Source organism: Heterodontus francisci, unplaced genomic scaffold, assembly GCF_036365525.1.
Source record: "Heterodontus francisci isolate sHetFra1 unplaced genomic scaffold, sHetFra1.hap1 HAP1_SCAFFOLD_218, whole genome shotgun sequence".
In the NCBI taxonomy this organism is placed as follows: domain Eukaryota; kingdom Metazoa; phylum Chordata; class Chondrichthyes; order Heterodontiformes; family Heterodontidae; genus Heterodontus; species Heterodontus francisci.
The window spans coordinates 2,749,340-2,771,196 of record NW_027141931.1 but is presented as its reverse complement, the minus strand read 5'-3'; the positions used below and the strand labels follow the sequence as shown (position 1 = coordinate 2,771,196).

Below are 21,857 nucleotides of genomic sequence, written 5' to 3'. Positions count from 1 at the left end.
GCTGTGACTGATTAGGCGGGGGGCCAGTGGGTGCAGCGGGCTGAAGGGGGAAGGAGGGTAATCGTCTGCAGACTGAGTCGACAAAGTGTCGCCCAAAATAAAACAACCAATACAAAATAATTGACATGATATTTTCAATATCTGCAGCGTTTTGCTTCTGCAACAACAAATGTTAGTTTCTGAGCAGATGTGAGGAGTTGACAATCGAACGATGGAGCTTATGTATCCCATCCTGTCATACAAGGGGACCTCTGATCTCCTCCTGCCCCTTTGCATCGGATCCTCCAAAGGTCACCTAGTGCCTGCTGCACTGCTCCTTTTGGCGTGTATGACGACTCACAAACCAACACGACCAGTGTACTTCCACTCATCCCGCTGTCGGTCATCGCTTTCCAGTTGCTAATAATTATTGCATTCACAGACTGGCAAAACTGGGCAGTACCTCTGGGTCACTGTCAGTTGTTGTGTGCATGTATTAATTGGACAATTGATGTAATCGGATATTTCACTGCGCTCTAGACCTGCTCTCTAAACTTTGTCTGAGTCGCTACATAAATGAAGGTGTTTGTGCAGCAACTTAAATTCATCATCATCAATCCGACTGCTCAAATATGAATTCAGAATTGTTGTAATCATTGGGATTTGTTCCTGCAATGTTGTAATATAAGAATTCTGTAACATACACCGACCACAGAAGAATGAAGCTGCCGGAAATGGTGAAGAGTAAAATCACAGACTTCCTTCTGCTCTCCATCTCTGGGTCACTGCGATTCGCGCCCTTGATCTCACCCCTGAATCCCTTACGGACTCGACTGGCCACTAAAATATGCCTGACTGTCAGAGCATTGAGTAACAAAATCAAAGCGAATGGCAGCAATGGTGTTGAAACCGCATCAAACCAGTCAAATGCCACCCATCCTGGATCGGTATGGTAGTTTGGATTTGTATAACAATTCCATGGTACATTGTCGATTACCTCTCCAGGTTCATATATAAAGTAGAAGGGGGCGTTTCGTAAACAGAGTAGAATGCAGGTTGTTGATAGAACCATTGCCGCAGTTTTCTTGGTGCAATATTTTGTTTTCAGCTTCTGGCAACAAATGGCTACAAATCTATCAAAGTAGAAAGTGACGGTGAACCAAACAGAACACTCCCTGGCTGCAAATCTGAGGACAGCGATAACACTACACACAGGGGTGATATATAGGAAAGATACTGGGAAATAATAATAACCAATCCGCCAGAGTATGACCTCAGTGATAATGAACAGTAGATCTGCCATTGCCATGGCAACCAGGTAGCGAGAGGTGCAGGTGGAGAGGCCGCACTTTCTCCTGGACAGGATCACAATCGCCAGTAAATTAACTGCAAGAGAGAAGGGAGAAGATACTACAAAATTTACTGATCAAACTTTCTCCTTGTCTGACACCGAAAATAAGTGCAGGACCGTCGCACCAAGAAAGGAGAAGAGAGGCGTGGGAGGATGGGAACCCCGACGCCAACACGCCTCCGACCCACTTACGTCCGGGTTTAACTAAGTCAGCTCAGGAGATAGGCAGACAACCGCTCCCAGGAAGCAGGTTAGAGATGAAAGTATTTTAATGAGAGTGGGAGTCTCTGATTCACAGATTTACATCTTGTAGTCCAGGTGTCCCCATTAGACCTCACGCTGCACAAACAAAACACCCAGGATTTGTAGTCAGACCACATTTCCTGGATCAGACGCGGCACCACCCCGCATCCCCGTCCCTGTGTTCGGACACTCCCAACCCGGGATTAGTCCAACCCCAGGAGCAGACCCTCCACCCCTGTTTTCTACACACGCCTAGTTTTGGATCACCATGGATTACACCCTCACAGGATGGAGGTTCCCTTCTGGAATTGCAACCAACTGGAATTAGATTCGCCTCGTGGATAGGACACACTTCCCAGCATCAGTCGACTGCCCCTCTCACCCCTGGGTTCGGACACAATACGGATCAGGCTGTTCTATCGTGTCTTGGAGCAGACACTTACCCACGTCCCTTCCCCCTCCTGTACTCAGAAATCACTCCATGATAGGGGATCCCTCTCGGTGTTGAGGACAAGAAATTCCTCTGATCTCACCAACTCGGACCACGCTCAAGCATATGAGGCACTCCCCCGGGTTGAGGAGCAGAGACTTGCCCCCTCTCCCCGGTCCCATCTCCCGGCTGTTTCGGACCAAGCTCCAGGATATAAAAACGCACCTGAGGCCACAGACCATACTCTCCCCTTCACCTGCCACTGACTGTTGTACTCGTTTCGCGCTGCAACATACGAGACCCCTTCACTGGCTTAATGATCCAGACACTCCACCTGCCCCTCACGGGACGCAGACCACACTCCAGGATGTAGGCCCCTCCTAAGGGGTGGGAGTCAACATGTCAGCGATCACAGATGTCAATACTCTCTTCCTTTCCTAACGTTATGAGGGGACACCAAAGATATCCGACAGCCCCTTGCCCATTGCATATGGTTTGGACCACACTGGGCTCTGATCCAGCGTCCACCCGGTCCAGTGGGAAATCAAACCTGTCAATTAAGCTGCAATAAGAGCGGGAAACCTATCACGGGTAATTCAGGCGGTCTGTGAAGTTAACATGCTGAAACCCCTTTCCCCAGCCGTGTTATCCACCCGTGTTAATATCCAGGCCAATGTTTTGCAGTAAAAACAAAACCATGAAACTGATGTGAATCTATTAAATGTAGAGAATGTTGACATCACTTAGCAGGTCAGGCAGCATCTGTGGAGAGAACAACAAAGTTAACTTTTCAGGCTGATCGTTTTTAATCCGAACTGGAATGTATTAGAAATTAACAGTTTAAAAAGTGATAGGGACAGAGAGACACAGCGTATTGGAGTGGGTAACATCCGCTGAGTGCAGGCATGAGTCAATGACAAAATGAATGATGGCGAAAGGTCTATAGGACAATTAAAAACAGAAAAATAGTTCTGGTACGTGTAAATGGTTACAGCACAGTAACAGAGGGAGAGGAGAGCATGTAAAATCTTATAATGAAGAGAAGGCTCCTGTGGCCCAGAAAGAGAGAGAGAACGGAGGGTAGACCTCCAGCGGGTAGACTGCCAGCTGCATAGCAAAATGGGATTGCACGACCCTTTGCACCAGCTCAGACCCCATCACTCCAACTGATTTTAATAGAGCCCTTCTCCATTACCAGAACAAGCTATGTGATAAAGTAGGAGCCTTTGCTCCACGCTCCCTCCTCCTTCCACTCCACGCTTCCTCCCAGTATTGTTGCATTCCTTCCCCACACGGGTGTAGCGGGGAAGACAGAGTGACGGGATAGGAAGGGAAGGGGAGGGACACTGCAAGCGGGAGGGAGCGGTGAGCGAGCGGCCGAGGGGGAAGAAGTGGCGAGGCCATAGATGCTGTTCGATTGCACTCACAAACATGCTGAACAAGATCTCGCAGGATGCATCTGTTCTGAAGTCCAAAAATTTCTTTTCAAAATGTTCATTGGTTTAAAATTCGGGTATATGTCCAGAAATAATCGTCAATAAAATTAATTAACACGTTGCAGGAATCAGGAGCGGAGACCAGAAGCTATAGTGAGCAGAGACCAGAAGCTTTAGGGAACGGGGAACAAAGGCAAAGTAGAGCGGAGGAAGCGGCGAGACACTTATCGCCTTTTGGTTTCATTTCTTTGCATTTTTGTGATAAATTGAGCAGTGCCATCTCATGCTACTGGCAGCAGCGACAAAACGTCTCAGTGCATGAGGCTGCATTTGCACATGTGCAAGTTGTGCGCTGTCTATTGGGTGCTTTGTCAGCAAACGCAGCCTTGAGAAAATATGGATCTGTTCCTTATTGATCTTCAGTGGAAGAGAATAGTAGGTCTAGGGCAGAGATGGCTGAGTGGGAGTGTGATGTGGAATTAAAATGGCAATTGATCGGAAGCTGATTGGCATGGTTGTAGAATAAATGGAGTAGTTTAGAAAAAAAAGTACCCAATTTGCGTTTGGTTCTCTCCCAATATCCAGGAGACTGCATCGTGAGCATTAATGCGCTGATGAATGTGAAAGAAGTACAAGGTAATCGCTGCTTAACCAGAAAGCAGTCTTTCGGGCTTTGTTCAATGTGGTGGAAAGAAGGAAACTTGCAGGCGTTTACATCACCTGCACTTCATGATCAAGGTACCTGGGGAAGAGAGCTGATGTTGGGGGGTTCTGGAAGAGTGAACCAGCTCGTCAAAGGGGCGGGCAGCAGGAGCGGAGGAGACACTTTGGTTTCTCGATAAGTAAACTGGATGTGACACAAATATGGAGGTTGACGCCTAGAATGTGGAGTCTGACGGGGTGGATGATCAGGCGAAGGGCAATATTATTGTATTTTTTGGAAGGGAGAAGAAGGGGTGAAATCAGTAACGCAGTTAATAGAATTGTTATGGTCGAGTGCTGTTAACCATAGTGTAGGGTCATTCTCATCAAGGAAAAATGAAGACATTTCAGAAGCACTGGTGTGGAAATTAGCATTCTCATAACAGAGGGAATGGAGTTTAAGAAAATGGGAGATTGGAACACTATCATTCCAGGAAGCAGAAAGTGCAATAGATGTAGGTGTGGGAGTCGATGGGATAGAGTTGATATTGATAGGCAGCCAATCCCTGGAATAGACATAGAGAAGTCAACGAATGGAAGGAAATTGTCAGGAACGGACCACATGAAGTTGATGGACAGGTGTAAATGAAAAGATTATGAAATTTGCCAGGTCAAGGCAAAAGAAGGAAATGGCAGATTCACATTCATAACAAATATCAGACAAATAGTATATATGAGGGAGGGCTCTTGAGTATAATTGTAACAAATAATTGTGCACATATCCTATGCAAAGATAGCATCGCAGGAACACATAAAACGTTCCCATAGTGGCATGACTTGAGTGTGGAAGATCCCAGTGTTTTCATCCGATGACCACACACCTATAGCTTGGAACAGGGCCCTTGCACATTAATGAGAGTCAGAACCCTGCAAGTGTTTTCATTTCCAGAACAGAGCAGTTGAGGAAGAGATGAGTCCCACGAGTGAATGAAACTAAACTAAGAATTCCAAATAGGGCCCGCAGAATGCATCAGCAGAATATGGTGAATGGTAACTGGCCAGTGAGTGGCCTTATGTTTCCTGTCCAGAGAAATCACATTCACTGTGAGTTAAAGGACCGATACGGTTTACTGAACGTTGGACAAGAGGATACAGATTTACATGCACAGAAATATAAATGGACCACTGGGTCACAGCTCCAAGCTCATAAAGGACGTCACATGTGTTGTGAGACAGTCGGGTCAGAATAAAACAGTGGATGAAGTTTCGTAGTCCGAAGAAGGGAGATAGATCTCTGAGGGGAGGGACTAAACTTGTGACTAATAAGGAATAAACCCAACTTCAAAACATTTATGGATGGAAGTGATGAAGTATTTGATGGAATAATAAAAAGACCTCTTGTTCAGATGCATTGTACCCACACCTGCTAAAGAAACATTAGATAGTCCATTAATAATCCACAAAGAAGCAACAATGCTAGAGAACCAATAGACAGCTAATGTGTTTCTCGTATTTAAGAAAGGATGAAGCTAGAACAAATACAAGAACTACTGAAAAGTTTTCATAGCGTGACTTTTAGAAAAGATAATGAAGTCTTTATTCAAAATAATAATTGTAAAGATACTCTAGAAATGCTTAACATCATGGAGAAATCAGCATATATACCAAAATAAAGGTCATATTTAACCAATCTTATTGAATTATTTGAATAATTACCAGAAAAAATAGGTAATATTAATGCAGTAGATGTAACATACTGCGATCTTCCCATGGTCCTCGATAAGAAACTTCATCACAGATTCATGAGCAATCTCGGAGCTCGTGGAATTAAGGGACAAGCAGCCGATTGGGCAACAACTGATTAAAAAGCAAACAGAGGCAGGGACTAGGGCGTTAACGGTATTTACTCAGATTATCAACAAGTGGAAAGTAGTTTTCCAAAAGCAACAGCAACAGCAACAGCAACAGTTGGTATAATCGAAATGGGCTGAGGAAGCACAACTTCAAAATTGCAGACAAATCCAAGTTGAGAGGATAGTTCGCACAGACGAAGAAAGCAACATAATGCCTGATAACATCAATACTGATTAATAGAGTTGCCCAAAGTGTAACTAAATAGGAACAAAAATAAATTTAGTTGAACTAAGTGTTTAGCTTCTGAAATTTGTTCAGATAACTAAGTTTGCCAGATGCTCCAAGGGAAATAAGAGCCTGACTGGGCTGGGGGGCGGGGGGTGGTGGGGGGGGGGGGGGCGGGGAGGAATGTAATCGTACAGATTCACAAATCATTTAACTAGCAAAAGTGGACACAGAGCCATAAAATGCAAATAATGAATTGGAGTCCATTTCTCCAGGAATAGAATTCATAAACAAAAAGAGCTGATCAAAAAATAATATAAAACCGTATTATTACAATTATTACAATTACAATTATTACAGCCCCTCACTTTACTTTCATTTTTAGTCATTTTTAGTTATTTTTTCTTCCTTTTTTTTGCATTCCTTTTTACATTTTTTACAATTTTTTTTGCATTTATTTCATTTCATCTTAGTTGGTTCAGTTTGCTTACCCACTGTTTTTTTCAGGTTGTTTTTCTTCAGGTTTGCACTTGCTGATGTTCAATATTCAGTATATTCACACCTAATCTGTACTAATGCTTTGTCTTTCAACACACCATTAACATATTGTTTGCCTTTGCTCCGTGACCTATTGGTCAGCTATGTGGCCTGGTCCAATCTGCACCTACTCCTTTGTTATCTCTTGCCCAACCCCCACCTCACTTGTTTATAATCTGTGACTTTTCTAATATTTGTCAGTTCCGAAGAAGGGTCACTGACCCGAAACGTTAACTCTGCTTCTCTTTCCACAGATGCTGCCAGACCTGCTGAGTGAATCCAGCATTTCTTGTTTTTGTTTCAGATTTCCAGCATCCGCAGTATTTTGCTTTTATTTTAGTGTTTAATTCACTGCCACTTCTCTTCCAGGAATGCCTACCTTGAAGAAGTTCTGCTCTTCTCTCCGACGGGATTTTCGTTTGTCTCTTTTACCTTGTTCACCTTCATTGCTTTCTATTTCCCTCCTGGTGTTTGATAAGTTATCTACCAAAACTCGTTTTCACAGCCACATCTCCTTCCTCAGTGACTGTCTCCGGCTCCGACTGATTCCACGTGGATTCCAACTGCGGTTTCACCCATCATGCTTTGAAACCACCCAGGATCACAGGTATCTCCGAGAAATACAACGTTCCTCGGACTGCTACTCTCGCCGCATCCTGAGATCCACACTCAGTGCTATGCACCGCCATATGCACACACTGGACCTCTCTCTCCAGCAGCACCGTCTCACCTTATCTCAAATCTGTTCTACTCCGCAGTTTCATCTCATCTTACATCTCATCCGACGCATTAACAAAAAACTTTTTTTCTTCCTTTCAGGTGTTAAGGAACGCAAGCTCCAGCAGCTGATGGGGACTAATGCCCCTCCAGATCCTCCTTCCGCTTCACTTCCCTCTGACCCCACCCCTTCTGATCTGACCCCTTGCCGTGTATTCACTATACCCTCTGACCTCCCCCTCTCTGATGCTGAGTGTTCTGTACTCAGCAAAGGTCTCAGTTTTATCCCCTTACGCCCCCACCTCAATGAATTTCGCGCTCGGCATGACGTTGAGCTCTTCTTCCGTCGCCTCCGCCTCCGGGCTCACTTCTTCGACCAGGAGTCCTCCCCCCGACCAGCAGACCCATTCACCCGCCTCCAGCATTCTCCCTCTACGTGGACCCCTCACCCTGGCCTCTTACCCGCTCTTGATCTCTTCATTGAAAACTGTCGGCGAGACATTGGTCGTCTCAATTTCTCTGCCCCCCTCACTCACTCTAACCTGTCCCCCTCTGAACTTGAGGCACTCCATTCTCTCAGGCCTAACCCCGACATGGTCATCAAACCTGCGGACAAGGGTGGTGCTGTTGTTGTATGGCGTACCGACCTCTACCTTGCAGAAGCTCAATGCCAACTCACAGACACCTCTTCCTACCTCCCTCTGGACCATGACCCCACCACCGAACATCAAGCCACCGTCCAAAGGACTGTCACTGACCTCATCTCCTCTGGAGATCTTCCCTCTACAGCTTCCAACCTCATAGTCCCGCAACCCCGGACAGCCCGCTCCTACCTCCTTCCCAAAATCCACAAACGGGACTGTCCCGGCAGACCCATTGTGTCAGCCTGCTCCTGCCCAACTGAACTTATTTCTTCCTATCTTGACTCTATCTTTTCTCCGCTGGTCCAGTCTCTTCCCACCTACATCCGTGACTCTTCTGACGCCCTACGTCATTTTGACAATTTCCAGTTTCCTGGTCCCAACCACCTCCTCTTCACTATGGACGTCCAATCGCTCTACACCTCCATCCCCCAACAGGATGGTTTGAGGGCTCTCCGCTTCTTCCTGGAACAGAGGCCCAACCAGTCCTCATCCACCAACACCCTCCTCCGCCTGGCTGAACTTGTTCTCACATTGAACAACTTCTCCTTCAACTCCATGCATTTCCTTCAAGTAAAAGGTGTCGCTATTGGTACCCGCATGGGTCCTAGTTATGCCTGTCTTTTTGTGGGATATGTCGAGCATTCTTTGTTCCAGTCCTACTCAGGCCCCCTCCCCCAACTCTTTTTCCGGTACATTGATGACTGTATCGGTGCCGTTTCCTGCTCCCGCCCCGAACTAGAAAACTTTATCAACTTTGCTTCCAATTTCCACCCTTCTCTCACCTTTACATGGTCCATCTCTGACACTTCCCTTCCCTTCCTCGACTTCTCTGTCTCCATCTCTGGGGATAGGTTGTCCACCAATATCCATTATAAGCCCACTGACTCCCACAGCTACCTCGACTACACTTCTTCACACCCTACCTCCTGTAAGGACTCCATTCCATTCTCCCAGTTTCTCCGTCTCCGACGCATCTGCTCTGATGATGCTACCTTCCATGACGGTGCTTCTGATATGACCTCCTTTTTCCTCAACCGAGGATTTCCCCCGACTGTGGTTGACAGGGCCCTCAACCGTGTCCGACCCATTCCCCGCACCTCTACCCTCACCCCTTCCCCTCCCTCCCAGAACCGTGACAGGGTTCCCCTTGTGCTCACTTTTCATCCCACCAGCCTCCATATCCAAAGGATCATCCTCCGCCATTTTCGCCACCTCCAGCGTGATGCCACTACCAGTCGCATCTTCCCCTCCCTTCCCCTGTTAGCATTCCGAAGGGATTGTTCCCTCCGTGACACCCTGGTCCACTCCTCCATTACCCCACCACCTCGTCCCCGTCCCAGTGCACCTTCCCTTGCAATCGCAGGAGGTGTAAGACCTGCCCATTTACCTCCTCTCTCCTCACTATCCCAGGCCCCAAACACTCCTTTCAGGTGAAGCAGCGATTTACTTGTACTTTTTTCAATGTAGTATACTGTATTCGCTGCTCACAGTGTGGTCTCCTCTACATTGGGGAGACCAAGCGCAGACTGGGTGACCGCTTTGAGGAACATCTCCGCTCAGTCCGCAAGCAGGACCCAGAGCTTCCGGTTGCTTGCCATTTCAACACTGCCCCCTGCTCTCATGCTCACATCTCTGTCCTGGGATTGCTGCAGTGTTCCAGTGAACATCAACGCAAGCTCGAGGAACAGCATCTCATCTACCGATTAGGCACACTACAGCCTGCCGGACTGAACACTGAGTTCAATAATTTCAGAGCATGACAGCCCCCCACTTTACTTTCATTTTTAGTCATTTTTAGTTATTTTTTCTTCCTTTTTTTTGCATTCCTTTTTACATTTTTTACAATCTTTTTTTGCATTTATTTCATTTCATCTTAGTTGGTTCAGTTTGCTTACCCACTGTTTTTTTCAGGTTATTTTTCTTCAGGTTTGCACTTGCTGATGTTCAATATTCAGTGTATTCTCACCTAATCTGTACTAATGCTTTGTCTTTCAACACACCATTAACATATTGTTTGCCTTTGCTCCGTGACCTATTGGTCAGCTATGTGGCCTGGTCCAATCTGCACCTTCTCCTTTGTTATCTCTTGCCCAACCCCCACCTCACTTGTTAATAATCTGTGACTTTTCTAATATTTGTCAGTTCCGAAGAAGGGTCACTGACCCGAAACGTTAACTCTGCTTCTCTTTCCACAGATGCTGCCAGACCTGCTGAGTGAATCCAGCATTTCTTGTTTTTGTTTCAGATTTCCAGCATCCGCAGTATTTTGCTTTTATTACAATTCTTAGTGTATTGAGTACAGTCCTGCTCACGATATTACAAACAGAGCACGGATCAATTATTTTAACTGGAATGATACAAGAACTGAGAGAAGTGCACATTTTGGCTGCATTTTAAAAGCCCTATGCCGACCTCAGCAGTGAGCTGAAAAAAAACGACGGACTGCAAGCAAAATCGCGACCACTGTCTCCAGCAGGGCGCTTCATTTAAAGAATCGCGGCGGACCGCTCCCCCATCACCAATGGCATCAGCTGCCTGTGTGCAGGCACTGGCGCCAATTTAAAGGGACGTCAGCCCTTCCCGATTATTTAAATATTTAAAGATACACCGCCTCCCCAAAAAACATAGCATTTCTGGCGCCCGTTTCCCACCCCCCAAAAACAGTGACATTAACTATTCGCCCTTTCCTCCAAAACTATTAACTTAAACTCTGATCTGCACCGCCAACCACTCCATCCACTGCACAAAGTTTAAAGTTCACCCCTTCCTACCATCCCCGACACCCATTGTGTTTATTTGACCACGTCCCTGCCGGTAATAAACATTTTAACACCTCCCCGCTCCCCACCAGTATCCCAGACCGGGAATTGAAAGTATGGGACAGCTGGCCGACATACAGAAGATCGTGGTGGCCCTGGAAGATTTAAGGTAACCTGATTTAAATTCATTCATGTCATTAATTTAAATATTTTAATCCAGGGCCGTTGTCCAGTGGTGAGGAGCCAGCACAAAGCCTCGTCGCCGCTGGGAGGAAGGAACGGGAACTCTTGGCGTCAGCCTCGTTGGCAGACAGCAGCCAAAAGTCTTCTGCCAACTTGCCACGCCATGGTTCCCGAAGCTGTGGGCTTTGTAACATATTATTATTTGCTGCCTTCTGTTCGTTCGCTGTGTTATGAAATCTCGATGTGTATGTTGCTCAGTTGCAGGTGTCTCTCCTCACAGCGACACATCTCACTTAGCTAAGTGCTGAGATTGGTACAAGTTGCAGGTGTATAAACGTCCATATTAGTCAAGAACTGAGCAGTCAAACCGTAATCGGGTACAGAACTGAATGATTCAATTAACACAGTCCCAATGCTCATCATGTACAATATTAATATAATAAAATGCAGCACTCATGACCTATGGATCCGTAGGACCGGTTTGGTGTAAGGGAATTAATCAACATTCAAGTAACTAAAGTGTGAACAATAATTACGTGCAATGCCAACATACTTAGGATTCATACAAGCTCCCGGAGCGGCATACGTTATGTGGCGACCTGCGTGTGCTACTGGGAAGGGTTTAAGCTGTCTTGACGGGGATATAGCATGAAAAAGGTAATATCAGAGAGCAAAACCAAGCTGCCCCTAACACCCAGAGGGACAGGTAGTAATAGATTCGGTAATTGCATGTTATTCAGTGTGTTATAGAATCATAAAGTCATAGAGTTTTACAATGCAGAAACAGGCCCTTCGGCCCAATGCGCCTGCGCTGATCATCAAGCACCTGTCCTAACTAATCCCATTTCCCCGCACTTGGGCCGTAGCCTTGTTTGTTATGGCGTTTTGAGTGCTCATCTAAAAATTTCTTGAATGTCATGAGCGTTCCTGCCTCCACCACCTCTTCAGGCATTCCAGATTCCAATCACCCTCAGGGTTTAAATATTTCTCCTCAACTCCCCTCCAAACATTCTGCCCCTTGCCTTAAATCTATGCCCCCTAGTTATTGACCTCTCTACTAAGACAAACAGTTTCTTACTATCTATCATAACAATGTCCCTCATTATTTTGTCTCCCTCAATCAGGTCCGCCCCTCAGCCTTCTCCGCTTCAAGGAAAACAACCCCAGCCTATCCAGTTTGTCTTCCTAACTTAAATTCTCCAGCCCAGGCAACAGCCTGGTGAATCTCCTCTGCACCCTGTCCATTGCAATCACATTATTTCTATAATGTGGTGACCAGAACTGTACACAGTACTCCAGCTGTGTCTTAACCAGCGTTTTGTACAGCTCCACCAAAACCTCCCTGCCTCTTATATTCTATGCCTCGGCTAATAAAGGCAAGCATCCCGTACGCCTTCCTAACCACCTTATCTACCTATGCTGTTGCCATCAGTGATCTATGGACAAGCACCCTTAGGTCCCTCAGACCCTCTGTACTCCCTAGGGTCCTACCATGCATTGTATATTCCATTGCCTTGTTAGACCTCCCAAAGTGCATCACCTCACACTTCTCACGATTGAGCTCCATTTGCCACTGCTCTGTCCATCTTACCAGCCCATCGACCTCATTCTGTAGTCCAAGGCGTTCCTCCTCACTATTTATGACACCACCAGTTTTTGTGGCATCTGCGAACTTGCTGATTGTACTTCTTAGATTCATATCTAAGTCATTAATGTACACTACAAACAGTAAGGGTCCCAGCACCGATTGGTGTGTACCCCACTGTTCACAGGTCTCCATTAACAAAAAAAACAACCCGCTACCATCACCCTCTGCCTCCTTCCACTAAGCCAATTTTTGAATCTAATTTGCCAAATTACCCTGCATCCCATTGGCTTTTACTTTCTTAACCAATCTCCCATGTGGAAACTTATCAAAAGCATTACTGAAGTCCATGTAGACAACATCAACTGCTTTACACTCATCTACACCTCTAGTCACCTCCTCGAAAAATCTAATCAAATTTGTTAAACATGATGTCCCTCTAACAAAGGGGCGGCACAGTGGTGCAGTGGTTAGCACCGCAGCCTCACAGCTCCAGCGACCCAGATTCAATTCTGTGTACTGCCTGTGCGGAGTGTGCAAGTTCTCCCTGTGTCTGCGTGGGTTTCCTCCGGGTGCTCCGGTTTCCTCCCACAGCCAAAAGACTTGCAGGTTGATAGGTAAATTGGCCATTATAAATTGCCCCTAGTATCGGCAGGTGGTAGGGGAATATAGGGGTAGGTGAGGATCTGGTAGGAATATGGGATTAGTGTAGGATTAGTATAAATGGGTGGTTAATGGTCGGCACAGACTCGGTGGGCCGATGGGCCTGTTTCAGTGCTGTATCTCTAAATCAAAAAAAAAAATAAAATCAAAGCCATGCTGGCTATCCCTGATCAATCCCTACCACTGATGTTAGACTCACTCGCCTGTAATTACTTGGTTTATCCCTGCTACCCTTCTTGAATAATGGTACCACATTTATTATCCTCTATTCATCCTGTACATCTCCTGTGGCCAGAGAGGATCTGAAAATTTCTATCAGAGCCCGCGCTATCTCCTCCTTTGTCTCACATATCAGCCAGGCATACATCTCATCTGGGCCTGGGGTTTCATCCACCTTCAAGCCCGCTAATAGAGCCAATATTGCCTCCTTTACAATGCTAATTTGATCAAGTATATCAACAATCCCCCTCCCTGATCACTCTCCATAGTGAACATAGATGTTAAGTTCTCGTTCAAAACCTCACCTATGTCCTCCGGCTCCACATACAGATTGCCTCTTTGATCCCTAATGGACCTTACCTTTTCCCTGGTTGTCCTCTAACATCCTTACAAAACGCCTTGGGATTTTTCATAATCTTGTCTGCCAGTGATTTTTCATGCTCCCTTTCGCTCTCCTAATTACTTTTTTTAAGTACTCCCCTACACTTTCTCTACACTTCCCGGGCCTCAGCTGTTATCAGAGTTCTGAATCTGCCATCGGCCTCCTTTTTTCGCTTATCCAATCTTCTCTCTCCCTTGACATCCAGGGTTTCCTTGACCTGTTGGTCCTACTCATCACCTTTAGAGGAACATGTTGCATCTAAACCCTCATAATTTACCTTCTAAATGACTCCCACTGGTCCGATGTTCACTTTCCTCTGAGAATCTGCTCTCAAGTTCACGTGGCCATGTCCTGTTCCATCACATTGAAATCTGCGTTCCCCTTAATTCAGTGCTCTTATTTCCGATCCCTCTATGTCCTTTTCCATAACAACCTTAAATCATACAGAGTTATGGTCACTATCCCCGAAATGTTCCCCCACTGCCACTTTTCCAGCTTCATTCCCTAGGATTAGGTCCACTACTGCGCCTGGTCTTGTAGGACCGTCTTCGTGCTGGCTCAAAAACTCCCTTAAATGCACTTGAAGACTTCTGCCCCCTTTAAGCTTTTTTCACTAATGCTATTCCCTCTATTATAGGGGAAGCTGAAATCCCCTACTATTATTACCCTATTATTCTCGCACCTCTCTGGGATTTGCCTACATATCTGCTCCTCTACCACTGTCCGACTGTTTGGAGGCCTGCAGTACATTCCCAGCCAAATAATAGCCCCCTTTTTGTTTTTTGAGTTCTACCAACATGGCCTCATTAGAGGAATCTTCTAGGATATCATCTCTCCTTACTGCAGTAATTGTCTCTTCATCAACAGTGCAATGCCACCTCCTCTTTTATCCCCTCCCCTTTCACGTCTAAATATTCTATACTCTGGGACTTTAAGCAGCTAGTGCTGCACTTCTATCAACCATGTCTCAGTGATAGCAATAATATCATATTTCCATATATTAATCAACGCCCTCAATTCATCTGCATTTACTAGTAAGACTCCTTGCATTAAAATAGATACAATCCAGCCTTGCATTATTTGCCTGAGCTTTAACAGGTGTACATTTACCCTGTCCTCCGTACTCACATAGCTTCACATTTACATTTCATTGTTCATCACTCCCTACTGTGCTTCCACTCTGCATCCCAGCTCCCTGCAAAATTAGTTTAACCACCATCACCCGCCGCAAACCCCCACACCCCCCAACAACAGAACTAGAAAACCTCCCAGAAAGGATGTTGGTACCACTCTCGTTCAGGTGCAACCCGTCCATCTTATGCATGTCCCACATTCGTCAGAAACAGACCCAATGATCCAAGAATCTAAAGCCCTCCCTCCTGCGCCATCTCCCCAGCCACGCATTCATCTGCTCTAACTTCCAATTAATATATTCACTAGCCCGTGGCACCGAAAGAAGCAAATACAGATTTCAACCTTTGAGGTCCTACTTTTTAATCTGCTACCGAGCTCCGTAAATTATTTTTCAGGACATCATCCCTCTTTCTACCAATGTCATTGGTACCAACGTGGACCACGACCTGCTGCTGTGCACCCTCACCGTCGCGATAATTTTGTAGCTGTTCAGTGATACCCAAGACCCTTGCACCAGGAAGGCAACATACCATCCTAGAATCATATCTGTGAACACAGAAATGTCTATCTGTTCTTCTGATCATAGAATCTCAAACAAAGAACAAAGAACAAAGAACAGTACAGCACAGGAACAGGCCATTCGGCAATCCAAGGCTGTGCCGATCTTGATGCCTGCCTAAACTAACACCTTCTGCACTTACGGGGCCCATATCCCTTATTTCTCTTCCTATTCATGTATTTGTCAAGATGTCTCTTAAACGTCGCTATCGTATCTGCTTCCACCACCTCCCCTGGCAGCAAGTTCCAGGCACTCACCACCCTTTGTGTAAAAAACTTGCCTCGCACATCCCCTCTAAATTTTGCCCCTCGCACCTTAAACCTATGTCCCCAAGTAACTGACTCTTCCACCCTGGGAAAAAGCTTCTGACTATCCACTCTGTCCATGCCGCTCATAACTTTGTAAACCTCTATCATGTCGCCTTTCCACCTCCGTCGTTCCAGCAACAACAATCCGAGTTTTTCCAGCCTCTTCTCACAGCTAATGCCCTCTAGACCAGGCAACATCCTGGTAAACCTCCTCTGTACACTCTTCAAAGCCTCCACGTCTTCTGGTCGTGTGGCGACCAGAATTGCACGCAATATTCTAAATATTCTAATATTCCCCTGCCACTATTGACCTCTTGTCCATTTTTCTCCATCCCAGCAGAGCTGACTCAGCCATGACATTCAGAGACATAACTCTCCAGAGGAACCCTCTCTCTCATCAGTACTCAGAACTGAATACTGGTCAGAAGGTATCATGACCTCTGGGATTCCTGCACTAGCTGCTCTGACATATTTGTCCGTTCGGCAGGGTTGAGGGTAAGGAAGAAAATGATAACGTGTAACTCAGGTTACTTTGTATGGATGTGAATAGACGGAGTGTGGTGAATATGATGGATGTGTGAAAGGTGTAGGGTGCTGTGTGTAAATATGAAGCTGTGGTTATGACGGTGACCTGTCTTAAAGAAGGGCAGGAATGGGTATTAGATATTCCTGGATACAAGGTGTCCAGGAAAGATAGGAAAGGAAGGAAAAGGAATGGATGGCAGCATTAATTAAAGGAACATTGCTGTGCTGGAACGGGAGGACATCCCAGAGGCTTTATAGACAGAATATAAAAAGCTCGAGTGAAGGAACAAAACTGGTGCAATTTAATTGTTCAGGTTAGTCTAAAAGATACCAGCTGGTGGGAAGGACGTAGAGGAAAAATTGCCAGGACATTTCAGAGAGGTGCAAGAATTTTCAAGGAATTATAATGGGGGCTTTACTTACTCGAATATAGATTTAGAATAGTCGTCGTTTAAAGGGAAGAGAGAGTCAAGGATCCCTAGAATGTGCTCAGGAGAATGTTTCAAAGCCTGATTCTGGGAGGAACAGAGGGCCATCCGGATCCAGTGTTAGTACAGAAGTAATTAAGGAACAGTGATCATTGTATCATAAGGTTTATGTTAGCTATGTAAATGCACAAGCAACAATCCAGAATAAGAATCATTAACTGGGTGTAAGCCAACTTCAATAGCATAAGAACAGATCTGACCCAGACAAATTGGTAGCAAAGTTTGGCAGGAAAACAAAATGGTAATTGAACAATTGGCTACTTTAAAGAAGATAGTCCAGACACAGTCCAGATAAATTCCAATGAAGGGAAAAGCTGGGGCAAAGAAATCCAGAACTCCCTCGCTGACGATTAAGATGCAAATGAAGAAGTATGCTTATGACAGATGTATGGGGATAATATAACCGAGAACCAGGCTGAATATTTCAGGTTCAGCGTGGAATTGAAAAATCATTTAAAAGAAGCAACGAGAGGGTTTGAAAGGAGACTGACAGTTGACATAAAAGGACATATAATAATTTAAAAAATGGACAGTATTCAAACTTTTTGACGTAAGGTAATTATATCTTGAAACATGTGTCTGTATAGTGGCGACCACTAGATCGCCGTGTGTTGTCAACATCATAGAGTGAAAGCAGAGTCCATATCCCACATAGATTTAGACAGCAAGTTATAGTCACTTACCTGGAACCCCAATGATGGCAAGGATTGTGCAATACGTTTTCACAATGCTGTCAATTGGTTGATGCATTTTCTGTGTGAAAAGATCTATCCCTTTGTGCTGCACTCAAGGTCACTGATCTCTGAAGAAATACCTTCCCGCAGTCTTTAATTTATACCCTGTGGGATCACCACTGGGATATTGAGGTTGCAACATTGTTCACAGTTGCATTTAAATTTGAACAAATAGATTACGACATCGAGTTCAGTTCATGTACTGACAGAATATATTAGGTTGTGAGATTGAATTAGAAAACGACATAAACTGCACACTTTTGGCCACATTTAATAATAAATAGAAAACTCGAACCTCTTTTCTCCCAGCAATGACTTTGTTCTTTAAAACATCATCAGTGTCATCTCTCTATCTCGTATTGTTTCATTGATGTCCTTCACTCGACTGTAGACCATCGAATACTTACACTTTAACTGATAGAATGTCTCTCTTGGAGTTAATCTACTGCACTCTCAGATGTGGCTCACCACTTTAACTGTAGACATTCAGTTACAGCATTAAAACGGGTTATGTGGGACGATGCATTGCAGGATTCAACGAATACAGCATCAGCAACTAATTAAGTGCCACAAACTAATATTCATTGTGTTTTAATGCAGAACCATCAATCCAGTAGGGTGGCATATGGTTAGCACCGCAGCCTCACAGCTCCAGCGACCCCGGTTCAGTTCTGGGTACTGCCTGTGCGGAGTTTGCAAGTTCTGCCTGTGTCTGCGTGGATTTCCTCCCACATGCCAAAGGACTTGCAGGTTGATAGGTAAATTGGACATTATAAATTGCCCCTAGTATAGGTAGGTGGTAGGGAAATATAGGGACAGGTGGGGATGTGGTAGGAATATGGAATTAGTGTAGGATTAGTATAAATGGGTGGTTGATGGTCGGCACAGACTCGGTGGGCCGAAGGGTCTGTTTCAGTGCTGTATCTCTAAACTAAACTCTAAACAGCTATTGTCCATGCCACTTACTGATACTCTACTGGTTGCTTTATTCAGTATCAGTTGCTGCCCGTTTCACGTTTGAATCAACAGCATTGTGAGTATGGGTTATATTCAATGTCAGTTCACTGTCACGGTCTGACAGTGTAGGAGTGGAAGTATCTCAGTGGTAGTCACTGTCAATGTAACTGCCTCACACTGTACCGTGTGTGAGTTTGGGATTTGACCAGTATTAATTACTCGCTATGTCACTGCCTGACACTGTACCCTCTGCATGTGGGATGTATTCAGTGTCAGTTACTGTTTCACCTACTGCCTGCAATGTTTTAGAGTGTGGAATTTAATCTATGTCAGTTATGGTCAGAATTACTGTCTGCCATAAGTATATGAGTATATAAGTGTCAGTTATAGTCCCAGACACTGTCTCACGCTGTACTACGGACCAGATTTTGATTTATTCGCTGTCAGTTTGTGCCCGTGTCAATAGCTGATTTCTTACTGTGTGTCAGCATGGGGTTCATTAAGTAACTATCGGTCTCTGAATTTGAATAGGAAACAGAAGAAATGTCAGTTACTCTCACATTCTGAATCGGTACTGTGTGTAGGTTTCCGAGTAATTTAATGTCAGTTACTGTTCCTGTCATGGTTACACAATGTATTGTGCACATGACTGTGTTTGATCCACTGTCCCTGACGGTACCTGGCACTGTCTGACACTATAGTGCGTTTGCGTGTGTGTCTGCGAGTCCCTTTTTGTGTGATTTTCCTTTGTGTAGCTTGCACCTTTGTGTCTTTTGCAATAAACAGGCCCATTGTCACTAATTGACACTGTCACCGACCGACACCACTGTGTGAATGCTAGCCTTATTCAATGCTACTTTCTAACCCACTCAGTAGCTGATAGTGTGTGTGTTTTTCTCTGTGTGGGATTTATTCAGTATCAGTCACTGCCCCTGTCACTTCTTCTGCCTGCAATGTGTGCGAGTGTGGAATGTTGTCACGATCAGCTGCTTTGCAGTCAATGATCTGAAACGTTAACTCTGCTTCTTTCCCCACAGATGCTGCCAGACCTTCTGAGTATTTTCAGCATTTCTTGTTTGTCTCCCAGTCGCTGTCTGACTCTGTGTAAGTTTTTTTTTTTCCCAGTATCAGTTGCTGTCCCAGTGACTGTGGGATTTTACTCACTGTTAGTTGCTGTGCCTGTCTCTTTCTGACGCAGCAACAAGTATGAGTGTGGGCTTTATTCAGTTAGTTTAGTTGCACTGGCCTTTGTCTGAGACTTTGTTGCAGTTGAGTGCGTGATTGGTCCATTGACATTTACTGTCTCCATCACTCTCTGATATCACTGTGTGTGTGGGCACGTCATCGAGAGATACAGCACTGAAACAGGCCCTTTGGCTCACCGAGTCTGTGCCGACCAACAACCACCCATTTATACTAGGCCTACATTAATCCCATATCCCCTACAACATTCCTACCATTCTCCGACCACCTACCTACACTAGGGGCAATTTACAACGGCCAATTTAGCTATCAACCTGCAAGTCTTTGACTGTGGGAGGAAACCGTAGCACCCGACGGAAACCCACGCAGTCATAGGGAGAACGTACAAACTCTGAACAGGCAGTACCCAGAACTGAACCTGGGTCTTCGAGCTGTGAGGCTGCGATGCTAACTACTGCGACACTGTGCTGCCCACTGTGTGCGTGTGCGTGCGCGCGTGTGTGTGTGTGTTTGTCTGTTTGTGTGCGTCTGAGTGTTTGTGCTCTTATCAAAACATTGTCATCTGCATGTCTTATGTAACAAAAAGCACCAATCTCACTTCTGACCCTCTACTGTGTATTTGAGGGTTGTTCAGTGTCATTTTCTGTCCTGCTCACAAGTGAGTGTGGGGTTTATTAAATGTCAGTTACTGTCGCTGCATGACTGCATTGTGTGTGAGTGTGAAATATATTCACTGCCAGTTATTGGCCCAGTAACAATATGACTCTGTACTGGGTGGGAGTGTGGATTTTATTCACTATCAACTGCTGTCCCTCTCAGTCTTTATCACTGTGCTGTGTGTGACTGCGGCACTGTTTACGGGGTCACTTACTGCGTCCGAAATTATCTGACACGGTACTGTGTGTGAGTGTGTGTTTCGTTAAGTGACTATTACAGTTCTGGTCACTATCTGAGTCTGTAGTGTGCTTTAGTACGAGATTGTTTCAGTGTCAGTTTCTGTCTCCGTCACTGTCTGATACTGTACTTTGTTTGTGTGGGGTTTATTTACTGACCTTTGCTCTCACTGACATAGTACTGAATCTGAGTTCGGGATATCTTCCTGCCATTCCTGTCCTTGCCACTCTGAAATTACTGTGTGAGGGTTGGGGGAATGCAGCGCTTTTGACAGGTGAGAAATGGCGAGACTAGGTTCCACTGATCACCTCCCAAATGACTGCAGATGGTGTTTTGTTTAAATTAGTGTTTCAGCCCCAGTGATTTGTTGGCCAAATAAATAGTCAGTGGCCGGCCTTCTAGTGATTCGGCCCTCCAAGCCTGCGCCGATCTTGATGCCTGCCGAAACAAACACCTTCTGCACTTCCGGGGCCCATGTCCGTCTATTCCCTTCCTATTCATGTATTTGTTAAGAAGTCTCTTAAACGTTGCTATCGTATCTGCTTCCACCACCTCCCCTGGCAGCAAGCTCAAGGCACTCACCACCCTCTGTGTAAAGAACCTGCCTCGCACATCCCCTCTAAACTTTGCCCCGCGCAGCTTAAACCTATGTCCCCTAGTAACTGACTCTTCCACCCTGGGAAAAAGCTTCTGACTATCCACTCTGTCCATGCCGCTCATAACTTTGTAAACCTCTATCATGTCGCCCCTCCGCCTCCGTCGTTCCAGTGAAAACAATCCGAGTTTTTCCAACCTCTTCTCATAGCTAATGCCCTCCAGACCAGGCAACATCCTGGTAAACCTCCTCTGTACCCTCTCCAAAGCCTCCACGTCCTTCTGGTAGTGTGGCGACCAGAATTGCACGCAGTATTCTAAGAGTGGCCTAACTAAGGTTCTGTACAGCTGCAACATGACTTGCCGATTTTTATACTCTAGGCCCCGACCGATGAAAGCAAGCATGCTGTATGTCTTCCTGACTGCCTTATCAACCTGCGTTGCCACTTTCAGTGACCTGTGGACCTGTACGCCCAGATCTCTCTGCCTGTCAATACTCCTAAGGGTTCTGCCATTTACTGTATACCTCCCACCTGCATTAGACCCTCCAAAATGCATTACCTCACATTTGTCCGCATTAAATTCCATCTGCCATTTCTCCGCCCAAGTCTC

General features: G+C 45.4%; 1 pseudogene; it reads right to left on the bottom strand.

Annotated features, from left to right (window-relative positions):
• Positions 1-455: 455 nt before the first annotated feature.
• On the bottom strand, positions 456-17,613 carry LOC137365658 (probable G-protein coupled receptor 139; annotated as a pseudogene).
• Positions 17,614-21,857: the final 4,244 nt, after the last annotated feature.